This window comes from Xyrauchen texanus, chromosome 3 (genome assembly GCF_025860055.1).
Source record: "Xyrauchen texanus isolate HMW12.3.18 chromosome 3, RBS_HiC_50CHRs, whole genome shotgun sequence".
Taxonomy (NCBI): Eukaryota; Metazoa; Chordata; class Actinopteri; order Cypriniformes; family Catostomidae; genus Xyrauchen; species Xyrauchen texanus.
Genome location: NC_068278.1, coordinates 22697657 through 22721363, shown reverse-complemented (window position 1 = coordinate 22721363; position 23707 = coordinate 22697657). Strand labels below are relative to the sequence as shown.

Genomic DNA, 23707 nt, shown 5'->3' with positions numbered 1-23707 from the left:
TGATTTTGCCTAGGAGACTGCAGATGTCAAGATTTATAATGCAAAAAAGGTTACATTTTGGTCTGCTTTCACCCAAAACCAATTGTATTGCTTCAGAAGACATGGATTAAGCAACAGAAGTCATATGGATTAAATCGTTATACTGCTTTTATGTACTTTTTGGAGCTTGGAAGTGTTGATCCTCATTGACTTGCATGGTATAGATATTCAAATCATATCTCCATCAATATATTTTATTTTTTGTTCCACAGAAGTAAGAAAGTCATACGAATTTGAGACGGCATAAGGGTGAGTAACTTATATTATGAGAGAATTATAACTTTTGGAAAACTATTGCTTTAACATTACTGAATCAGCCTGAAAACTTTAAAATAAAAAGAATAGGATTCTGTTTTATTTACTTACTCTTATATCATTTCCAAAACCCGACTTTCCTTCTTCAGTGGAACACAAAAGGATATATTAGACAGAAAATTGGGGACTGACAATCTTTTTCACAATTCACTTTCATTTTATATATATATATATATATATATATATATATATATATATATATATATATATATATATATATATATATATACATAATGATGCAATGAGACTGAATGGTGACTGAGGCTAAAATTCAGCCTAATATTCTTTTTGTTTTCTATTGATGTAAGAAACTCATTTGCGTTTGGAACAACATGAGGGTGAGTAACAATGAAATAATTTTTATTTTCAGGTGTTCTGTCCTTTTAAGAAAATACTAAGCACTAACTATGTAAAATACTCTGTGTACCAGTACTTAAAAAAAATTCACATTCCCAGATGATTCACAGAACCAAAACAGTTATATGAATAACATCTAGAACTTTTAAATTGTTAAATAACCATAACCACCTCAAGATTCCTATGTAGTGTAAAAACAGCAAAGAACCACTAAAGAGCCTTTTTTAATTTTTATTAAGAGTGATCCATAACAGCCCATAAAAATAAATAGCTTGCTAATCCTAACAACCAGTCCGATGTGGCTTCTCAATAAATGTTCAGTCCACTGACATTCAAGTTAAAGTGGTGCTGAAGCTGAGAGTACTATTGCATAATGAGACTCAGAAAAATAGCTGACGAGGAATAACTGAACCAGCTAATAATAGTTATAGCCTGAGTTTGCATTATAGCATGTATACAAGAATGAGAGTTATAAATAAAGTTCTTAATGTATTTGATTATTTTATTTTACAAAATATTATAACATTTGAGTTTTGCATTATAGCAATGCAAGAGATCCCATATTCTATCAAAGCACATAGCGTTTTCTCAAATAACAACCGCTGAGATGAAATGAAAAAAGGGAAAGTGCACTGACATCGGGTATTCCTCACTTGCAGCGAGGGCTGTATGAGCCCCCCTCCCGCTCTTTTCTCAGAAGCACCCACAGAAGGCAGAAAGGCTTTCTGACATTGCCCTACATTCAGCTGACTGATCCCACACACACAGTCTTCTGTCACAAATAATCATTACAGCCGCACCCTTCCCCGCAATCTCACGCACATCCTCTTTCTCTTCAACTGTATTAAATATTGAAGATTTCAACTTTCAACTGGGAGCATGTTCAAACACACTCCCATCAAAACACACAGACATGCGTGCACACACACACACACACACACACACACACACACACACACACACACACACACACACACACACACAAACACTCTGTTGTGCATTGCCCGAGCTGCAATACAAACCACCTCTATTAGAGTGTCAATCGTATTCAGATCTTGGCTTTCTTCCTGGTGCTGACTCCCAGCATTGGTTCAGAATATACGGAAGCACCGCATCCTCAGCCATGCCCACGCCCATCCATCCATCCCCACATTTATGTCCTTTCTTTCTTTCCCTATCCCTTTGTTCCTTTCTCAACACTCTCTACACATCAAGGTGCCTTGCATTTCTCCCTAATGTTGGCTAATGCTTTCTAAAGAATACCACCCGAGTGCTGCTGCTGCACGCCTTTGCTGCAAGTACCCATGACACTGGGTCTTCATTAATTATTCTCTTGCTTACAACATGCAGTTGCCATGGTAATGTGCAATTAAGGGAGAGCCAAGCAAATGGCAGTCTCTATGCAAATGAAGCAGCCACAATGACCCTGGGCACGGATTTGCAGATTGGCAGACCGCCACGATGGACACAATCTGTATTCAAATGTAATAAAAGGGAAGATAATGTACCTGGGCTTCCTTTTTAAACACAACAGTTATGCCAAATGTGTGCAGAAAGGAGCAGAGGAGGAGGGTACAGAGGAAGCACCTGGCATTTTTGAAAATACAGCGTGTGTGTGTGAATGCTATTTGACAGACATTTGAGGGACAAGCTGGCACCGTTGAACTGAGTCCATCAGTTCAACAGCAGACGCCTCTGCGGCACAATCTACAAGACTTCTATTTGTATATAACTCGCATATGATGATGTGGAGAAAATCGAGATGTTTGAAATGAAGGCTCTAAATTTAGAAGATGTCCTAGTCTTTCTGACTAGTTTGCTGGGATTGTGATGCCCACAGTTACAGCGGTTGTTGTCGTGTATAGCCAGGCAATAAAATCAGAGCACAATATTTGGCTGTGATGTTTCAAAATGAGAAAACACAGTCTGTGAGATGGGGTAATATAAAAAATGCAAAGATGAACGTTTGTGACCCGCTGAACATTATGCAGTTGTGTTCTGGCACATAAACCCTGAGACAAGCAAAAGCAGTGTTTTTGAAGCCTTTAGCGATGACTGTTAGATATTAACAAATTATAAATAAAGGAAAGCGCCATACAAATTCACACTCAAAATAAAAAAGGATATACTTTTCTGCATTAAAAATTAAAATTCCTATTATTCATTTGTGCTATATTAATTTGATACTCAAAAAATCTCTGCTCTTTTAATATATTCAATTAATAACACTTTAATAACACATTATTAACATATAATAACATTGTTATTACTGTATAATACAGCCATTCTACATTAATATAGCTTCAATTGCATTTTACGATGCAGACCGAGAGAAAAACTATTTTTAAGTATTAAATAACAACCCTTTCCCTTAAGTGTAATTATTTTTACGTTTTATGAAGTCAAGTCATAGTGCTTTTCACAACACACATTGTTTAAAAGCAGCTTTACAGGCTAACATCATGAATGTAATGCCAATGTTAGTTATTTGTGTGCAGTCCAAGTTATGGTTTAAAAAATTTAAATTAAGTAAGTGTTAAGGTCCAGAGTTTAAACTTTATGATTAATGACAAATCTCTTTGAAGTCCATCCTGTATTAACCGCAGAATTTAACATTTATGCATTGTCCTTTGTTAGTTGGCTTATGAAGGCTTTTGTCGGCAATTAAATGTTAGCCTATGTATTCCATTTCAAGAGTGTAATCCATCAATAGACAAAGGTGATGCAGGCAGAGATCAATGAGTTGCCTCGCTGATCATCTGGCAGGTCATTTTGTTGAAGTTCATTGGGGTCCATCCTAAGTCCAGGGTGAAGTGATGTCTGGCTAGCACTGGCTGTAGTTTGTCGTCATCACTCAGCGCATCACTCAGAATTCACAACTCTTTGTTTTCCTTTAATTAAATATATGTAATTGCTTCACAATCCTAATATTACATTTTACATGTAATTGTCATTGTCTTTTGCAGACTTTCCTTTTCAGAAACTTTTATTTTGTAAAAATCATCCCAGGGCACTGAGCGCCTCCTGCATTTTAAGGTATTTTGAGGGTGTTGCTTAATATATGATTTAACAAATTCACAGAAAGAGAGAAAATTATAGGTTTCAGTGGCTGCTTTATTGATAAAAAGACAGACAAAGATAGAGATAACGAGATATAAAACAAGCAAGTGTACAAAACATTATCTTCTGAGAGGGTATGATGATAGATTTGTATCTGTCTTCGTGTTTCTATACGTTTCCTGTACACTAAGGTATATTGTGTGCCTTTGAAATCATATGTAGTACTTGTTTCACTCTCATTCTCTGTCACACATACACACACACACGCACACACACACACAGAAACAAACACACACACCTAAATGACAAAGCATAGTTACTTGTTTCTCAGCCCAATCAAGCATTTGAATATGACGACACATTCAGAATTTGGAAATGACAAAATGTATTCTTCAGAGAGACAGAAAGCGAGAGACATTTCACTCAAAGACCACAGTGTTTTTGCCAGGGAAAGTCTGGTCCTGTTAATTGATTGCTTCTCACTAACAAGGATGTAAAGTCCTCTTTTGTACCCCTCTTCCTCTATGCTAATGAAGTCCAAACACAACACGCTCTTTCTTTCGTTTCCTCTCTTTGTCCCCCTTCCCCTCTCTTTTTCTCTTAGACAGGTTTTGATGTGAAGATGCTATGACAGGCTTGCTCTCTTTCTCTCTGCAGATGGCACGGAAGATGTGATTGGAGCCAGGTCCAGGAAGCAGTAATGGGATCATGGGAGAGTGATTGCATGCGCACACACATACATGCATGCTCCCCTTAATGAGGGGCAACGGGACAATATCGTCATTGTTACCCTCTTGTTTGGGAACCCCGGACCAAGAACAATTGCTGTTTACCCAAGCAGCAGCGGAGGTCCTCACTGTGTCCATTAATTAATCTGAGGGCTCCTGATTAAGTCTGCTCTGTACACCCCATTCAAAAACTACCATTCAGCTCCAGCTATTAAGAAATGAGGGACTCATTCATAACATTTTGCACCATTTATGGTCTGCTTTTTCTATTTGTAGCGCAATCATACACACCAACTGATACACACACACACTTCTCACATACATATAGATGCATTTTCATTGCCTATGCAAGAGCACTCTGTCCCCAATGTGCACATGGTTCTTCACCAAAATGCTAAGGAGATGCTGAGATATAAACCCACTGTAGGTGAGAAAAATAGACAAACTGGGGGAAAAGGACATAAACAAGCAAACAAACAAACAAAAAATAGCAATAAAATGTCTCTCTATGATATATATATATATATACTGTATGTGTGTGTGTGTCTCTGTGTGTGTGTGTGTGTGTGTCTGTGTGTCTGTGAGTCGATTACATTTTTGTTTATAATTAATTGTGATTAATCACAGATTTTGAAAGTACTGAAATTTTTATCTATTTATACTTTGATTCCTGTCAAAATACATTGATGTCCCACTAAGGAAAGAAAACAAAACAAAATGTAACAATAATGTTTATTAAAAGAAATTTTAATTAAGCCTTCTGCAATATAAAGATGGAAATGCACTAAAATAACACCAAGTAACATTAAATGTTTTCCAAAGTCTAAGTAGGAGAATGACTAATTGAAAGAACTAGTCCCCATAGGTAGCGTATTACTGTTGCAGGGGCTAGGGGTCCCTATAAAATACAAACCTTTTTTTAAGAGGGGGAATAGATTTGTTATTAAAAATGTTCAAAGTGGGCTCACATTGACTGATCCCATAACAAAACAGATTAATTTGTTTATAGAATACTTAAGATGTTATAAAATGCTTTTTCTGAAGTATTTACTTTGAGTAAACACTATCTTAATATATATATATATATAATTGCTAGTTAATTCAGCAATTGTTCTCAATGTAATAACATACAGAGCAGTAAGATGTCATTAATAAACACATATGCACATATGCACTGAAGTCACCCTCCCATTTACCACCGTACATCTCGTAACGCAATCCACTAAAAGCAATATACAAAGTGCTATCATGAACATGTACAATTAGCTGGTGAGATTTTTATGACTTATGGGATGTGACATTTGTAGGGCAGAAGCACAGATCAGCATAAGCAAGAGTGACAAATGCCTAATCCCTTCCTCCACATTTCAATATTTCGCAGGTCTATCAGAATATGTTTTAGCATATACACACACCTACACAACATATTCACTCATTTGAATTCCCTGATTGACACATCACAGCTATAGACAAATGGTAGCATGTATACGCACAACTCCACCAGAGGAAGAACAAGAGGAGACTTCTTAATGGATCAGTGCTTTTGCTCTGTACATCAAGGACTTTCTCTATGGAAATCACAACAGTTTTAAAACCCTCAAAACAGTTTTAAAACCCTTTGTGCGACTGAGTGAGTCTCAAGGATAATACATTTATGAGTTATTGGGCGAATAAAAAACAAACACATATTTATTCACATACCACACAAAATCAAATTTACAATTCGGACAATTTTCAAAATAGTTCCTTTATCACTGCTTTGAACCGTTTAATGAAATTTTTGTTCAGTATATGTTTGGCTGTCAAATCATTGGCAATCCATGCTATTCATGTCACACCTGCTACAGTTGAAAAACAAATCTAAAATCAGACATTCTAAAAATTTGACTTTTCTCTTTTATTCTGAATGTATGAAATTAGCAGAAAAACTGCAGTTTGGTGGAGTGCACTTGTGCTACTGAAATATACACTGCCGTTCAATAGTTCTGAAACACGACTGAAATGTTTCTCATGATCTTAAAAATCTTTTGATCTGAAGGCGTATGCTTAAATGTCTGAAATTTGTTTTGAAGACAAAATATAATTTTGCCAACATATTAATTTATTTAATTACAAAAATCTAATTTTATTTAAAAAAAAAAAAGTTTTTTAAATGGATGAACTGAACCGAATAACAAAGAAAAGCAGCCACCAAGTGCCCAACATATAAATGGGATCTCCTTCAATACTGTTTAAAAAGCATCCCAGGGTGATGCCTCAAGAAGTTGCCAAGTGTACATTTCTGCAAATTCTAGGCAAAGGGTGACCACTTTGAAGATGCTAAAATATAACACCGTTTTAATTTATTTTTGATTTTTTTTGTCACAACAGAATTCCAATAGTTCCATATATATAAACCTTTAAGCACACATACACACGCTCAGGAAGGCAGACTGTTCATATTTAGGAGAGGGAGTTTAATTTTGTTGGGGGAAATCTGTGAACCCTATAATATGGTTCAGGTCTGTATCCTCTTGGAAAATCATGGAATCTCATAATCCTTAACATTGTGTTGTATTCAAATTTGGTTCCCGAAACATTCACTAACGCAGTGTAGCAGCAATGGCTAATTTACAATACATGCCCACATACACCCCCTCACACACATATACTGTGTATAGCAACAGAATTTGAAATGAAACACACACACACACACCTGCATGTAACAGGGCACATTGTATGAGCTCCTCCTTGCAAACCTCTTCCCCCACAACCTTGCCAACACACACTCACGCACATCATGTCACACAGACACACACAGCGCATGGCAAGTCGTCGCTCACACCACCCAGGAAATTAACTTGACATTTTATGGTGACCAGAGAGAGACAAAATATGGAAGGGGGAAAAAAATAAAGCATACCAAAGACACAGATAACATAAACCCTCTCCTGAGCCTTGCCATCATATCCTCCAGAATTTTCCCTGATCTGCAATGCAGAAGACACGGGGTGGCCATGGAAAATTAGCTTTTCTGTCCTCGCCTGCCTTCCTCCAGAGACGACGTCTGTCTCTTTCTCTCACTCTTTCTCCTCTCAACAAATACTTCCTGTCTATTTTCATATCTAATTCAGTTGGTCCCATTGGCAAGGTTCTGTCTGATGTATGGTTTACAAAATGAAATAAATGGAAGCGGGACCATCTCACACCAGTCTAAGCTCCCAATTAAAATGATACAGCCGCCCATGTTGAAGAATACAACAGTATTGATAAATTTGCTTTGTGGCCACTAGGATTTATTTTGTATATTCATGTGCATGTTGGACGGAGCTACATTGTCATATTGACTCATCTTGCATGCATTCACACACAATCTTCTTTTCTATTTCAAAGTCAGAATCTAGCACTGCTAAAGTGTAGCAATATTTCAGAATACCGAAATGGTGCAAAAGCATTTTAGATATGTAAAAACACAATAATATATATATATATATATATATATATATATATATATATATATATATATATATATATATATATATATATATATATATTATATCACCAAGCATACAATGGACACTATATGTGTGCTTTTGAGAGTTACAGTGGCATGATTGAGCCAAACCTCCCACTGCTCGAGCCAGCACTCACTGCAATAAAAAGATTCAAACACACCCGTGCATAAAAAGTCCAAATTAATGTATCATCTTTGCATGCTGTCTCAGGCACATGAACATGGTCACACACATACACATGAGCACATGTGCTTGTCTGACTTGGTGCATCTCTCTGTGGCTGGGTCCTGCTCTATTAGACATGCAGGAATGTTAACATCATTATGCACTATTCTGAGTGTCTGTCTGTGCTTTAACACCCCCTCTCTTCTCTCTTACCATTCGCCATATTGTGTCTGAGCTGAGGCCCAGACGTGCATGTGTGTGCCACAGACTAATGCAGCATTGTGTCTCCTGTCTGGGGATGGGCATTATTTTAACGGCCTTTCATGTGCTGGCGCACACAAATCACTGATCTTTTTGGAAATGGAAGAACTCGGAACATACACACATACAGACAACCACACCCACTCACACAGGTTTAGAAATTGTAGCAAACACCAGTGTACCACAGCTGCCTTGCAAATAATGCCCAGGCTAGTTTATTACACATGTCTAAACAAAAGCGTGCATAAAAGTGTGCACTCTCTGTCAAACAGCTTCTGAAAATGGTGATAGAAAGAAAGAAATTAAGAAAGAAATTAAGAAAGAAAGAAAGATATAAAAAAGAAAGAAAGAAAGAAGGAAAGAATTTACAGATTATCAGATTATCAGAATATGTCACTACTTTTTGAATGATACATTTCCAAATGGTGTTGAACGTCTAAAATTATATTACTGTCACACGAGTGTTTACTGATTATGCAGCTTCATAAAAAATGTAATCAGTCTTTATGTCTGTGGACTATGCCAACACATTTTTTTTTAACTGATCTTATATTAAGTAATAATCTATAAAGCATTGTGCTAAACAAAAGTGCCACAGTCCAAAATGGCGAATGAGGTGAGGCAGCAATGACAAAAACATGCAGTAAAGAATGACACTCCAGTGCTACAGTTGATCCTTGTTTAAGATCAAAAATGTATCCTGGCTGTGGGGACAAATATGAGGTGGTTTATGCAAAAGGTTTATATTAATATGCATGATTTAATATATATATATATATATTTTAACCTCAAATCCACAAAAAAACAATGTGTCTCAAGAATATATATATGTAAACATTCAGTGTTGCTGTGAGCATCCACTACTGCTTCTTCTCTAGGTCCCCTCAACTCCTCCCCCTTGCTGCTTGAAATCTGCATACATTTGCATGGCATTACCATGCGCATATTCTTTGTTCTCAGAGGGAAAGGATGATGTCAGTTACAACCACATTGTACGCCACCGTTAAACATACTTGAAGCTACTTGAATATTTAATGAATGCAAAAGTGCTTCATCATCTGTAGTCATAAGCTAACTAGCATTTTGAAAATGATAATAAATAATAAAACATTATTAAATGCCCAGGACAAGGAAGAACTTTGGTTACATACAGAATTTTCTGCTGTAAATCATTCCTTGACGTCCATTGATGCATATTTCTTTCGACACATAGGCTACTATATAAATCCAATGTAAGTAATACTGAAACACTTGCAAATAGCATTCAAAACAGGTTTAAATTTACAACACATTATGTATTCAAACATGTCACATAAAACAAGTGGATATAGGCTATTTGATACACAGCAGAGGCATGGGCGTGCATAGTAAACTGACATCTATTGTCCTCGTGGGCTCTTCCCTTTGTGCTGCAGCCAACTGTAATCATGCAAACCTAGGTGCAAGACTTCATTAGCTCCTCGGAGCTCACGCTAATCGCACCACAGCACGGGTGCGAGGGGAGGGGCAAAATAGCATATATAAAACAGCCAGGTCTCACCTGTGAGGTGTTGATACTATATACAGGTATTGTATGCTGATAGCATGCATGTTAGTAGTAACTGTTCTTTTTTTCTGGCATTTCTCTTATAATTGCAAACTTTGCTAGTCAGCATTCCGGGTATGCAAAGGCAAAGTTTGTGGAGCATTTGACATAGTTTAGTGGCAGGGTGTTCAGGAGACATATTATAGGCTAGTGGAATGAAATCAGAATGGTAGAGAGCAACTAAGAACATACTGTATATTTCAGATGCATTTGAGAAATAAAGACAATAAAGCGCATACTGCTATTCTTTATCTGGAGTGCTGACTATTCTGATCCTGCATGAAGCATCCTTATGACAGATATGCTAAGAATAAAGACTTTTGTCTTAAGAATGGGTGTGATTAATAACACACACACACACACACACACACACACACACACACACACACACACACAACATTCAAGGAATTAATATCAGAATTATCAGAACTGTTCTGATTGACAAAACATCTGTCTTGACTTGAACTCACCTTATCGGCTGGATTATGAGTCGTTTAATCAGTTGATAACATTGATGTCATTTCTCTCTTGCTCACATTCATTGGATGAGAAATGGTCACATTTTCCTTACTTCATCCCTGCAACACAAAGGAAAATGGAAAATGCTTGCAAAGCATATGAAAGCTAGTGTAAGCTAGATTTGAGCTCAAAGCCACTCATTTTTATGACAAATGAAGAAAGTGCCATAGAAGTTCATACATTTTGTAAACTGACTGGCTTTTTGTTTGTTACGCATGTGCAGAGAATGGTTATATACACACTGACTGTCTGTGACCTATTTTAACATATCATAAACTCTTTAATGCTTGTGTATAATGAAAAGAATTATAAATAATGTCAAGAGGACACAAAACAAACAATTGAACATCATACAACTAAGCAATATGCTGTGATGTTTGTTTGTGGGTGTTGTTGTTTTTGTTCAGAAAGCCGTTTGATGGTGCTGTGTGAATGGCAGTGTGTAGAACATGTGATAATATAAATGTAAGTAAAGGTGAGTAAAATTATACACAGGTATATACAGTGCATCATCTCTGACTCTCCAGAAAAACACCCTGTCCATGACTTGCTGCAGCTGGTGTACCCAGTATTGCCATTATACCTAGAGGGGCTCACTATGGTGAATTTTTGTCATAATGACTCTCTCTGTTTCACACTATCCCTGTGTATGCGAGAATGCTGGCAGAGGCTGCATGACTGTCACCTCAAAGCATCTCCCTGGCCAGCAGAGCCCGAGATCTCTGCAGCTATGCATCCCCTGGAGTCACACACATGCACTGTACTACTTTTCTCAGATCTGATACATAAAATTATATTTCTCTTTGTATATTTAAGTATATTTAGTTAGCTTTTTTACAGTACATTTACAATATGTTATGTGTGGAAATATAGCACTTAACAGAAGCCTTTGGATGGTTTGTTGTGCAGCATGCAATGTAACAGAAAGGCTACACATTCTGCTAGAGGGCTGCAGATATTTAAGCCTTTTTATATCTATCTCTAGCCTCTAGATTGAAAAAGATTTGTTTAAAGAAATGTTTTTGAGCATATTTTTTTCCTCCTGAAAACAAACTACAACAAATAATTACATTTAAACATTGAAGGCTTTAATGTATTTTTGAGTACATTAAATCCAGTTGCTTAATGTATTTTTGTCTAAAAACAAAAAAAATATTTTTTTAGAAAACTCGTGCAGTGTTATATACAGAAACCATCAAAGAGCAATGTAAGGCCATGTCCATATAAAGGAGGCTCTCTCTCTCCTGACACATGTCAGAGTGACAGCTGTCAGCTTTTATTAAGCTTCTGTGTTCGGCTGGCTTGGATTTTGACTTCGTACAGCGACAACATGCATCCCAGACAGTGTATTTTTTTTCAACATAATTTTATAATATTACAAAATCTATATATTTTTTATAATATAATTGTATTATGTTTTCTGTTGGCAACTATGAGACTTTTGTGCCACTCTCACTTTATTATCGCTTATATGACATTTATTACACATTAATTACTAATTAATATCACTGTAACTAATGCCTACAATAAATTCATGTATAAACATCTACAAATAGCATATCCAGTGATTAATAGCTGAGCAATTATTTAAATGAGACAATCTTGACAGTCTTTGTAGAGAATGTGAAAAGGCAAAAAACAAAAGAGCACAATTTAAATGAAAAATATGCATTTATTTTCAAAAACAGTTGTCATGCATACAATAAAAGGCACAGCAAAACTGCTATTGCAAAGTACAATCTGACAAAAGGCATAACATTATTTCAGTTCAGTTGTGAGAATGTTCTATCTTGTATCTCTGCAGATGATAGTAATAAAATTGAGTGTTCCCAAGTAAAGGACATATTTGCTGCTAAATGATAACATAATACAACACTCTAAGATGAAACTGATAAGTTACTGTATATATCGCTTGACAAAGTGGTAATATGTTATTCTATATATTTATAATATACCTCCTGGCTCTGGAAAACAGATATCAATAATTAAGTTAAGTAGCTAAACTTAAAAACTAAAAGTCCCCATGTGTTTGTACTGCCTGCAGTACGGAGAAAGTAACATTTTGCTCTCGATTTTGGCAGTTTTCAGTCCTCCCCATCCCCCACCCTCTCTCTCCACACCCTCAGCGTCTGCGCTGGCTCCTTCTGCCAACACCTCAGTCCTGACAATCAGTGGCTACTGGACTATATATGAAGGCCAGCTGCTCTAGCATGGAGCCAAGTATGATTCCCCAGCTAACAGTCTGCATCACATCTGATGGGTGAGAAGCAAGAGCTCTCTCTCTCTCTCTCTCTCTCTCTCTCTCTTTCTCTCTCTCACACACACACACACACACACACACACACGTTGGTCTACCTATCATTATGAGGACTTTCCATAGACATAATGACTTTTATACTGTACAAACTATAGATTCTATCCTCTAAAACTAACACAACCCCTAAACCTAACCCTCACAGAAAACGTTCTGCATTTTTACTTTTTCAATAAAACATTGTTTAGTATGATTTTTAAGCGATTTGAATTATGGGGACACTAGAAATGTCCTCATAAATCACATTTATAGCATAATACCCTTGTAATTACTAATTTGTAACTTACAAAATTGTCCTCGTAAATCACAAAAACACGCACACACACACACACACACACACACAGAGCCATATACCTCATGGATCATGATTGACTACAAACAAAAACACATAGGGACATTCACGCATATGAGCATTCACAAATACAACTCACACCTTCATACACGCTTATACAAAAGCAAGCGATTGGTTGTGGCACAAAACATTTTATGTGGTTGTTTGTTACCTATTGTCCACCAACAATAGGTAACAAACATTTTTTTTTACGTGTTTTATTAAGTGTTTAGACCAGGAGATACCATTGTTTCCGCCCACCACTGACAGATCTAAAACATGCACAAATTTAATTACATCCACCCAGCTCTCATAACGGCAGTCTGGGAGTGAGTGGTTGAGGTGGAGGTGGGTTGCACACATCCAGTATAAGTGTGTGTGTGGGTGGCTGGGAGAGGGAGGGAGTTTTGCTCACACCTTTGTTGCCCACTTTCATGATAATTAACACTTCTCAGATATACTGGGTGATGGTAGTCTGCATGACAGGCTCAAGAGGACATTTGCACAGACCTTTTTTCTCTGAACAATCTGCGTAGATAAAGGTGCACAGAATTCTTTCGTTGCTACACATGTGTGTAATCCCACATAATCAAATGACACACAAATGCACATACCTTTGCTGATACCACCACTTACCCATCCCTGCTGCTGTCTAATGCCCAACTCTGCCCAAACCAGGATGACATGGGACCATGGCGGTCTGATTCATGTAACTGTCCATGCTCCATTGGAATGCCTCACTGCCACTCTGCACTGTAATATCCTGTCTTTTAAAGCTTTCCTCTACACTGAATTCAGAGGACTCTAAAGAAGCCCATTACTCTCTGACAACAATGTCAGTCCTGCTGATGGATGTGTATGGCACATTCCAAGATGAGAAGCATAAAACTAACAATTTGCTTTGCCTTCTATTATGAGCCTTTCTTTACATTCAGCCATTACCCAGATGAGCTACAAAATGTTTGGGGTTTGATGGTGTATCATCATACATGGAGAGCTCTGTTTTCTTTTAGCAAACACAAATGCACAATTATACACGGAGCATATTTGACGGATATTGATGTACACATATGCATCATCATTCAAAGCTATATGTTCTATATGTAGGTCTATATGGGGGTGATATAAAAGAAGCTAAGCATTAAGAGTAATTTCTAGCACCCCTGCCTCGGCAGTGCCAAGAGGACGCACAGAGATGAAAGGTAATGCAAATGGAAGTGTCATACAGCTAGTTCCATTCCAGCCAATCACCTTTGACATAATTAAGACATTGGAATGGAGTGGAGCCCGAGTGAGGAATAGCAATTCCTCTGAGTGACTCCTTGTTCTAAAGACAGCAACCGACCCGTGACAACACTGCTCTGCAAATGTTACAGCAACAGCATATCCATGCCCATGACATTTCTCAAAAAGGCATTTTAGTGTATTTTCAGCCTTTTAAACTATAATCATTGTAAAAAAAAAAGCACAAGTTGGATATAATTTCACATTAGTTGCAATCTGGTAATGAAAATAGTGATGGAAATTCAATATGACCACACTTGCCACAATTAGATTAAAACATGTCAAATGGGTTAAATGTATCAAATAAATATTCACCCAGAATTATCCAATCGTACACGGCAAAAGAGGAACACAGATTGGGTGAAATGCAGAGGATTCCATGCTGTGTTGGAATATTGCACATGTGTTGTGCCGGATATGTGCAAGGCTTGCCACAAGCAATTTGCATATGTAACTGACAATAGTGGGGCGGGTTTATGCATGCAAATAGCTTGCTTGACATGCACATTTCCAGCGATGCTAGCTAATTTCATAATTGTAGAGCATGATTATGCGAATGCGGCATCGCCTTATTGGAACATGCGAAGTGGGCTCATAATCAAGCGCATGCCAGCGGACATTTTAGGTCTATCCTTTTTGCATGCTCACCACTGCTAAATTCTTTAAGATGGTGGCACCTTGAAGGAAATGCTACTGTGCTGACAGAGCCCAGCCCACCTCCTCCCTACCCACAGTCTGCAATGCGATTCAGGGCAGATTGCGGGGCACCCTTCTCCATCCCCTCCTGCATGATACATTTTTAATTCCCATGTCACTAATAAGGTTATTAAGTAGAGAGTCTGGAGCATCCGCATATATGCATGTGTCCGCATGCATGCATTAAATTTGCATAGGAGAGAGGGATTCAAATGTGAGTATGCTAACATGCAGCGCTATGCAACATTACTGGCACATGTGACAAATGCTGTCTTTTGCTTGCAACCTAGGCATGAAAAGAACCTCTGCTCCTTTTTCCTAAGAAACTGGGTGGTACAACCCTAGTTCTTCTGATTTCATCAGCACTAATCATTAGAGTCACGGTGGTAATGGTTTTTCAGCAAACAAACCAGCTATATTTGAACTGCATTATTAAATAAATATAAGTATCACACAACATATTACTTCTTATACATTTTTATTAGTAAAAACGAATAAATAATGACAAACGTACATTATAAATATACAGTATAGAGAACCTAAATAGATTTTGATATTCGTAAAGTGCAATTCTAAACTTTGATTGCTATTCTTTTTGTTTTATTATTATTAATACAGTCACCCTTCTTATTATCATGGTGTGTATTATTTAGGCTCTTTGATTGAGGCGTATTTGAGACACAGTTATATTGACTTATTTATAGCTCTGAGAATTTGCATATCTAAATTCAGCAGGCAACAGAGAAACTCAGCCGCAGCCAATCCGCTGCAGTATAACAATACAACACAATACTAATTCATACACTGCCATAGCACTCTTATTAAGCGGGCTGCTTCTGGCATATAGAGTAAAATTCATATTACTTATGATTTGATAATAATGTTCTTTTTTATTACAGCAAAAGCATATTAACAATTACACACACTGCAAGCTGATGTATAATGCATTGCAAGCTGCAAGCTAATGTACTACTGATTAAGTATAATACATATCGACATATTTTTACCAAAACAAAAAAAAAATTATATAATAATTCAGCCATTAAAAAAATAAATAAAAATTGCTCATACTGATGTGGTTTTTACGTACCTACTACTAAATGATTAGTATAACAGATGAATTAGAAAATGTTCTATTTGTGAGATGATTTGTTACATTTAAATGTGCAAGTTGGTTAGCTGACAATGTGATATATTCTGATCATGACATGGAAATCTAGACAGACTAAATGTTACTAAGGGGTACAGGACATTCATGGACATAAATTCTTCCACTTATTAATATACACAAACACACACATAAATATATGTGTATAAAACCTGTCCTGCTTTTCACATTGCCATCATACGCATGTGACAGCCTCTGTTGCCACAGCGACTCCAACCACTGGGAACGACACTGTACATGTGACCTGATCGAGAAGGGGTGTGTCTACAGGATACTCTGAGACAACATATATCTGCTTGTTTAACAACTCAGCACATTTCAAAGCACTTTATTCCATTAGTTTGCAGGATGTAAACTTATACAAACACGAAAGCTTAGTGAATATAGAATTGATTTCAGCTTCTAGATCTGAAATCAGTAAGCTGTTGTTGAGAAAGAGAAGAGATGCTGCACTTGTCCTATTAATACAGTTCAAGGCAAGTTATAGCCTTCCTAATAATTGTGTATCAATATGATCCATATGTCGTCTATAACCAAAACGTAACTTTGAGAATCAAGCCAAAATAGTATCTGGATATAGACACAAAGGGTTGGTGCCCTGTTATAGTTCACCCCAAAAAGGAACAATTCTGTCATCATTTACTGACTCATGTCATTCCAAACCTGTATTAATTCATTTATAATGGTCTCAGTCACCATTCACTGTCATTGCATCTTTTTCCATACAATGAAGGTGAATGGTGACTGGGAGCAACATTCTGCCTAACGTCTCATTTTGAGTTCCACAGAAGAAAGAATGTTTGGAACAACATGAGGGTGAGTAAATGATGAAGAATTTTCATTTTGGGGTGAACTATTCCTAAAATATCATTCTTGGGTGAAATATGCATCTATATCCACACACGCAGTTTGAAAAATTAAAGTTAGGTAAATTTGGTGACCCATGAGTAGAGCAGGATAAAAATGCTATTTTAAGTTTGCACATACATTTCCAGTTGGCAATCATAGCATACAAATCAGTTAAATCATCCTACGACCAAGGAAAACAAAACCTCTTAAGATAAATAAACTGAGATGACAAACCATGACAGTTGGCCAAATGCTAACACTTCAGTAAGCCCTGTATTGAAGACAACTGTGCAGACACACTGTGAAAGGTTTGCATCTGTGAGCAGGCAGAGGAAATGGAGTAGCCAAAAATATGAAGATTGCTTACCCAATGAATACTGATAAGCTGCCATGGTCGCCATGGTTATACTATTGCGCCAATAACAAGACAGCAATATGCCTGCACCGTCTAAGACACAAAAGCAAACGGTCCATTCATAGAGATGCAATTGGTCAGCCTGCCACAACAAAATTAATATTCAAAAGGAACCAAGGATTCCAGATTAATCTAGGTACTAAACCACGTAAAACATGCTAAATATTTAAAAGACGCTCTGTGATAAAGTGCAGATGTATTATTGCTCCTTTTCACTAAAACATCCGAAACAGCAACCATGAGAAATCATATTTTTCCAAATGATTTAATCTAGCAGGAGAAAATCCTCACGAAGGGGACAAAAAAATAAAAAAGTAATTCTTAGATGTACAGCACAAGCTTATAGCATGCAGTACTGTCTTCTCCATACAATTGTTGATATTCTTGAAAAACATGACCCATTTCTATCACTGAAAGCATATGGAATAACAGTAATGAAAAGAGTGATCTCAAAACTGATTTGCAAACATTCAATACTACATTCAGCCTTTCAACAGTACACATTAAATTGCAATGCGGACGTTTTGAATAGATTGACTGTCAGACCCCGGTGCATACAAAGAAAGCGTTACATAGATAAAACAAAGGGGCATCTAACATTATCTTAAAAGGAATTACGATGTACTTGACTGGTAGGCTAAAACAATGCAGGGTTTCATGTTTTAGATGATGCTACAAATGTTCTGAACAACCAGAGGAAAAAAAAACAAAAAAAACAAAACAGACACTGGAAAGAGTTCATAGGGATCTACCACGAGTCAGAGATGTCAGATTAACATAACATGACAAGAATATAAAAAAGGATGCATTGTTTAAGCTTTTAACCTGCTTTTAACACACCATTGGTGTCTTGTCTGGAGATTTTAAAACAATAATCAAGAAATAATTGGCAAGGTTACAATTTCTTTTGACAGTGGTTTCTGGCTATTCAGTGTCTGTCAATATCATGTTCTCAGATTTCTTATGAGCTACGTAAATTCTCGTCATTGTAGGTATTCACAAATAAGAGCCTAGGATTAAAAACTACTTCAGTTTGTGTTGTGTGCATACAAAGCTGTGTCTGTTGTTCCCTCTTCTAATTACTAAATGTATTATGCAGGTCAGTAGTCCCATTATTAAAAATGTATAAGAATAAGAATAATAGATTTTTTGTTAATACACATATTTTACAAATGTAATTGACTAATACAAGCAATTTTAAAATGCATTTATAGCTATGGGATACTTCATTGCTAGACCAACATGTAATTAAATTACAGTTCCAATGAGTAAGTCTCTAACTTACAGGTTCCTTGAAAATGTTAGACAATGCTAACATCATGGTTTAAGCCAGGAAATCTGCTTTTCTTCACTGGCTAAATTATTGCTCTGCTTTGTGTTAGGCCTTTAAAATATTTATTAAAGTCTACAACACTGTGTTATAAAACAAATCCAATTCAGTCTACATATATGTGGAATAAATTCAAAATGTCAAAATAGAGTAGATTTTAACCCTGTTGCAAAGAATAAAGATGTTATAATGAGAGGGCGTTAAGCCAGACAAAACTAAAAATCTCACACTGCTCAAGTTCAAATACAAGAGAGAGGACAATAGTGGTGATGTCATCTTTTAAACACAGTCTAAGACCTGCAGTAAAGCTATGCTTGAAAACATCAACCACAATACACAACCTTTATACAGCATGCACTTCTTCCCACATTAACAAACACAAGCAGTGTATATCATGCTTGTGAGATATTCACAGCCGTTGGGCTACTGTTCTTGCTTTGGGGCCCGCGTCTGCTGAGGCTGGGAATGGTCGCCACTTTCTAAAGGGATGCAGATGAGTTGGGTGCACTTGACATCTTTTCATGACCCATGTCGCCCCTCAGCCCCCCCCACCCCACCGGCGCTGTCTGTCATATTCTGGAGAGGGCCGTGGCATTGGCACTTGCCCTCGAGCGTGGGAATGGGAGCGTCCAGACGTTCACATCTACTGCGCTCCGTTTAACAGAATCAATTAAGGAGGACCGACCCCCTCGCTCCCCATGTGCCCACCCCTTTTCATTTTTGTCAGCTCTCTCTATATGTCCTAATTATTTCTGTTTGGGATGCCAGCGCCGTTTCCTGGCCAAAGGCGACCGAGCTGAAATAAATAGTTAGCACGTGGGTCCTCTCTCTTCACATGTCAGTTTTCAGTATTTTGGTGAAATCATACAATCTCGACATATATCTGGAAAGACATACATTTAAACTTTACTTAGCTATTAATTTATCCTTTTCCCTAAAACAATACTTTCTCTGGGAGAAAAAAAAAATGCAGGTCACCTTTTTGTTAGTTTTAATGTGGGCATTTTTTGTGCAATATAAACTCGACCGTGTTAATACTTTCAACAACAATATAATAAAATGAACATTAAAAAATAAAAACAATAAAACCTAAATTCATGTTTGACAGTGTGTTTCACTCAGAATTCTGAACATATAATTTTTTATATATAATTTATTTTGTTTGTTTTTTAAAGAATAAAGAATTGGAGAATCTTCTTGTAATTAAGCATTCAGAGTTCGATGAGCCAGGAGGCAGTTTTTACTTTCGGTTATCTAGCTTTATGAAGCCCAACACACTCATACAGCTAGATAACCAAAGATAACAACTCGCTTCCAATTCCACAACAGTAATCCCCAGAGCATAAATCCAAGTGGAGAAGTTGCTAAAAGAGGATAAAATTGGCACGAAACTTTTCAATTGTCAAGTCACTCCAATTCATTTGTAGTTATCAAAAGTCGCAAAACAAAAAGACAATTTCTTCATTTGGTAATGAGAATCAAAACAGAAGCTGTAATCCATTTGACATCGGAGCACTTAATATTCAAACAATATGAGAAATGAAGTGAGGGAGCCTGTCGAATAAGAAGCAGTCATCCTAGCACAGGCCGCCATTTGCATTGCAAATTACCTCCCAATCTCACAAAAGGCTCCTTTGGCTCTATTAAATCGTGGCAGTAGCGATAGATATCCCACGGAACCAGCAGCGAGATTATACAAAGGAAAAATCCGATTCCAGAGGAAAAAATTGTACAAGGAAATAACATCACGTTCATTTCGGCACTGAACAGAGAGATCTCTCTCTTATTTTTGGCCGATTGGTGGCAGGTTGTCCGTGCACGGTTGAGATCGCTAATGCCACAGATCCCGAGAGATGCTATAAGAGAGACGAGAGGAGGATTGTGTTGCTGCTGCCAGCGGTCTGAGAGAGGGAACAGGGCCACATCTCGAGGAGTGTGAGGGGGTGGGGGGTTTGGGGGGGGTTAGAGGGGATAAGCGGTGGGACGGGCTTCCAGTACCAAAATATGGACCAGCCAGAGAAGGTCAAAGGTCTTGGACCAAGGGAGTGTAAGGCACTGATGATTGTGATGATGATGTAATTAGAAATCTCCAGAGTGTGTTTGCATCCCTTTGGCAGGTTAAAGCTGTAATCCTCACGCACTATTGCAAAATGTTTAATGTTTTTTCTTATGGCAAAAACGGCGAGCATACTTGATGGAAATATTTAAGCGGCAATGCCAATCAATCGTCCTCGCTTACAGGGATTTTATTGTAGCTATGAATGAATAGGCTACATGAAAATGCATTGGAAATTGGTCGTCACCGATTAAACGATTCTTGCAATCACTTGCATTGACAACAAGCCAGGTATGTTTAGCATAGCAGAGCCAGTATTGGTTGATCTACAGTAGAATATGGAGGTGATTTCTGTTGCTTGCATATGGCAATGTGCCCATATTCTGACTATTAGGCTTCAGAATCTCCATTTTTACATAGACATACCTTATGCATACTTTCATCTCCATGAGAACTGTAAATGAGTTCAGTATGGATAACCAACCTATCAATCAAAATGTGATGATGAGCTTGTTACACTTAAAAGTCCAACTATCTCTCTCTCTCTCTCTCTCTCTCTCTTTCTGTGTGTGTGTGTGTGTGTGTGTATAAGGTGGCCATCAAGATGTTGTGAAGCTGAAAAACTTGCTCAATAAAATTATCTTTATCACTTGTCTTATAAAATGTGTCTTCATTTTCATGCTGTGTCGCTGTTTGCATATAGGCTGAGACAAGTTGTCACAATATAGGCAACTGAATAGATGTTAGCACAGAGGGTGTACTCTGTAGGCCCATATAGCATCCAAAAATAATGCACTTTTAGGACTCTTGTCTTGCATGGCTCTATTTCTTGCCGACATAATTTTGTGCGCAATCTGACATGATGGTTTTCTGACTGAATTGGGTGAACAATGTCAAGTTGCGAATCATTGGCCCAGTGGGAACACACTCAGTGCAACTATTCAGAAGTGCCCTGTACAATAAAGACAAACAATAGCTTAAATGTGGAAAGCTTAGCCCTTGGGCCCTAAGTTAACCCTAAGTTTTACATTAGGGTTATTCAGGTCTTTATAAGAGGGCTCTCTTACTGCCAAAATGGAATTTAGTAAGAAGAATCAAAACAAAGGCCTACCTAATAGCAAACTCAATTCACAGTGTATAAAACCAATAAATCAAAGATTATAAACATTGAACACAGAACATATAGTATGGAGCAAATATTAAGCAAATGAATATGTATTAAATTGAAGAACATTACTATGTAAAAGTTGTTGGCTGTTCTTGAAATAAGAAACAATTAATGTCATGTCTTCCGAATCTATAAGTGTAAGTGCCGCGTGCAGAATAGCATTGAGGTTTAATTCATTACAGTGACTGAATTAGAAGTAATGGGCTCATGTAATGTGTCAGACAGTTCATAGTATTAAACACAAAATGACATTTGTTTGATAGAAGATAAAGAGTGTTACTGATGTAGCCTTCGACCTGTAATCAGAATCATTCTGTCTAGGCAGCACATTACAGATAAACAAGAGATGACATGTTGTCTGTGGCAAAAATGCAACATTAAATCCCCAATTTCATATGATGATAATTGCAACTTTTATCCTACTACATAAACTATCCTTGCATGAGACCATGCATTTTATATATAGGGCTACATAACATTTTATTATACCTGCATGTAACGCAACTCAAAAATACAATAAATTCATTAAATGAAATAGCCCTTGTCAACTTTACTAGTAGCAGTGTAACAGTCATATTATCTCTCATAAAGGATATAAGAAATGTCTCCAGATGTACTCACTTGAGCAAAGCCTTTTTGAATTTACACCGAAGTTGACGTGATCAGATGCAACTCCTGTTGAAGGTAAAGAGCTCTCTCGCCAATAAGCCGGTGTACATGGGACGCTTTCGGTTTAAAATTGCCGCTAATACTCAGTTCATTACGCGTGTCTCAGCGGCTCTGATTCTTGCACAAGCACAGTCCAAGCCCACGAGAACAACAGCTACCGTATAAGCGAGAGCCAGTGAGAGGGGTGAGAGGAAGGAGGGGTTAAGAAGTTTCCCATAACCTATTTGTCTGTAGCACCAAATAGAAAAGTGCACTGTTGAGCATAGATGGTCGGCATGTTTTTTCTCTCCCCTTTTCTTTCCTTTTCTTTTTTTCATGAAGGGTGTTCGGGAGGGGCAGTCCTCTATGTGAAAGAAAGGACGTGCTCTGAAATTCAAACAAGTTCGCCAGGTCTTTTGTTGGACTTGAACTGAGGAGGCATTGTTCCTCTATTGGCGTGGACTATCCCCCGAGTTCCCAGACCAGGTTACGGATTGACTGCTGTAATGAATTTGCTCCGAGCGCTTCTTCCCAGTCCGATTAACTGACAGAACCCACTGGCCATCTCTGACATTTAGAGGACATCATTAACTAATGTGTAACCTATACGGCCCATGAAAAAATAAATATATTATATATTTTAAACTTTAACCTCATTGAGCGCACACACCCAGACACAAAAAGGGCCTTATAGGCCTATAGGCTACACACAAGGCTTTATCACTTTTCCCTCACGCCAAAAATGTACAGTATAGGCCTATTATAACATGTATTTATTTATTTATTATTATTATTATTATTATTATTAATTTGTATTGCTCAAGTTCAGATTTTAAAACTGTTTTCCCCAAATAATATTACAAATAATCGTTCCCTTGAAATTCTCAATTATTATTTTTTTTTTACTAAACCGAATTCACGTTTA

General features: G+C 37.2%; 1 long non-coding RNA gene across 1 annotated transcript in view; it reads right to left on the bottom strand.

Annotated features, from left to right (window-relative positions):
- LOC127621364 (uncharacterized) overlaps positions 1-22910 on the bottom strand; it is a 39776-nt gene extending 16866 nt beyond the window's left edge. Inside the window, exons 1-2 of the long non-coding RNA XR_007967848.1 lie at positions 22756-22910; positions 10475-10582 (exon numbers count right to left, since the gene is read on the bottom strand). This is a non-coding gene — a long non-coding RNA (uncharacterized LOC127621364). The remainder of the gene's footprint in view (positions 1-10474; positions 10583-22755) is intronic.
- Positions 22911-23707: the final 797 nt, after the last annotated feature.